This window comes from Arachis ipaensis, chromosome B08 (assembly GCF_000816755.2).
Source record: "Arachis ipaensis cultivar K30076 chromosome B08, Araip1.1, whole genome shotgun sequence".
NCBI classification, from domain to species: domain Eukaryota; kingdom Viridiplantae; phylum Streptophyta; class Magnoliopsida; order Fabales; family Fabaceae; genus Arachis; species Arachis ipaensis.
In genome coordinates, this window is record NC_029792.2 from 126,893,899 (window position 1) to 126,896,651 (window position 2,753).

General features: G+C 29.8%; 1 protein-coding gene across 1 annotated transcript in view; it reads right to left on the reverse strand.

Moving 5' to 3' along the window:
- LOC107613196 overlaps positions 2,640–2,753 on the reverse strand; it is a 2,264-nt gene continuing 2,150 nt past the window's right edge. The window contains exon 4 of the mRNA XM_016315084.2: positions 2,640–2,753. The gene's annotated coding sequence lies outside the window, so the exon portion shown is untranslated.

Sequence of the window (2,753 nt, forward strand, 5' to 3'; positions counted from 1 at the left end):
GGAGGAGCCTGCCCCGCCCCGCCCCGCCAAAGCCCGCAATTTAAGCGGTGCGGGTTATGCGGGCTTTTGTTATTTGGCGGTCCCAATTTTTCAGTCCGACCCACCTTTTTTGGCGAGTTACGCGGGCCGGCCCAACGAGTTTAAACCCGTTTGCCACCTTTACCCCTCAAGTAGGCCTATTGTTAGCCAAGAGACCATGCACAGTGCTAGCACTGGAATTGCTACAACCTACAAGATTCATGCAATTTATACCAACTTCAAGACTTGAAATACCAACAAATAGACTCTCTAATGGCAGTAGTAATTTCACACCTAATTAGGACCTAAGATGATTTGGATTAATGAATGTTTGTTGTAGTGTTAAATACTGTTATATATGGCTTGTTATATAAATCATGTGCACTACACTCTTTTTTAGAACTTAGTTATAGTATTTTGGTATTGTTATATAGACTAATCATATTGGTAATAGCTAGGTTTACTTTGTTACTTATGTTCATGAAACAGCTATAATGAATTAGCATGAACTTATATGTCTACTATATTATGATTACAATTTTTGGCTTTGTCCTATGTTGATTCGATTCAAGAATTTTCTTCTTCTGCAATTGTCACAATTAATACTTATTGCATATCAATGTTGGATCAGTATTTGTTTTTCGAAATATAAGTAGCTATGTTGAATTTCAAATTTTTGAAGGTTATTTTTATCAAATTTTCTATTTTTATCAATGTTGGATTTGTCAATACATGTAAATTTGTCTGATTACTTTTGTCAAAAAAAAAAATCAAACATACACAAATCTTTCGAACGTGAGATTTTACTTTCATTGCAATTCATCTTAACCTGGAACCAAATTAAACTTCAATTTTACAGTTTAAATGCTAGGAACATAATTATAAGGAAACACAATAGAAGTCCTATACCAATTGACAAAATTCATACTCTAATTTCTCTAATTTTTCCTTTAATCTTTTTTATCTTCATAACCACGTTCATGTTAGATTCTTTAGGCAGCTCGGTTATGGTCATAGTGTAAAAAAAATCAGGTTTATTGTTTGTCCGATCATAAATCTAGCCAAAGCTTTCTACTCATTTTCAATTTCATCCACCCAAATAAAATATTTACAGTTTTATCCCTTTAATATACGAACAAGAAGCAACGAACATGTGCACAAAAATATAAAAAAAAAAATCTCTATTTCTAACAAAACTTTTAGAGTCAGAGTTTATTTACCGCCCACCTTAGACAATGGATGAAACTTTTTCCAAAATTTATCAGGGTACTAGACTCTAGCAATACTACTTTCATCCCACATTAATATCTTCCACCTAGATTTTTAGCAATACTACTTTCAGAATTGCTGCAACTTGCATTAGATGTAGTCGGATTTGTAATTTGGGGCCTAGATATTCCTCCAACTAGCTCCTTCGAAATAGTTTCATCAGACTTTGATGTCTAGGGTTTCAAATTTTCGAAGAAAATACACACTTAAGAAGAAACACATAAGGTCATTATGGTAAAATCAAGAGATAATACCACATTAGGAGATGCATTAAGAGCTTGTTTAGATGAGCTTCTAAGAAAAGATCTTTTTTCGAGTTATCTTTTTTTAAAAGATCTTATGGAAAAGTAAAAGTAATTTTATGTTTGGTATCTCATGCAAAAAGATCTTTTTATCTATCAATTATGTTTGAGTATAACAATATAAAAGTATTTTTTTGTTTATTTATTACATGAAAAACATCTTTTTTTTAAGAGAAAAAGATCTTTTAAAAACAAATGTAAATTACAGCTTCTCAAAAAAGATGTTTTTTTAATTTTTCTAGTGCTTTTACTTTTACTATTAGAAATTTGTCAAACACAATAAAAAATTAAAAAAAATCTTTTAAAAGATCTTTTTTATCCAAATAATGACCACAAACAAGCACTAAATCAAGTTAAAAGTTACTTACCAGTGGAAAACCAAAGGAAAACCAAACTAACGGATTGACTTTGATTAAAAATGTCAAAGAAGTAAATTTTTCATAATTACAATGATTACAAAATTTATTTAAATCATTCATGGTCAATATTGTGAGTACCTCAATCTTTTATGGTCAAAAATAACTATTTACTCTTAGTTTTACACGCTTTTTTATTGCTTTTGAATTATGATAAAATCAACTGTTCAAATGAATATGTAGAATTTAGGGTTAGATATTTGATGGAATAAAATTCATTAGGATTTTGAAACTTTGATCTTGGTTTTGGATTTCATTTTTTGAAATAAATATCATTCTTTATATTCAAGTCTGAACATTTATTTTAAGCAGGATCCTGTTAAAAAGGCAAACCTTACTGTAAACTCTCTAGAGACTCCAACACATATAAAAAACTCCCTATATATATGAGTTCAGGATAAAATAAGATTAAAATACCATTACAAGCATCACATATAGAAGACAAGAGTAAAATTCTAAATCATCTCATCATATTTAATTGGTTTTGCAATTACATCATTTCAGTTGTCTCAAAATTCATTTTCAACTTTTAAGTAAAAGTATCAAACAAACACACACTTTATGATATATTCAGAGTGTTCCTCCAACAATAGAGTTAATGGAAAGGGAAAGAATAAAGTAAATCCAACATTTAGATTAGTGATCCTCTATGATATATATAAATTCGTCCATAAGGACCAAAACCAATATCATAAATAGTCAAGTTACTTTAGGTCTTGGTACATCCATTATCATTGTAATTAAAGGG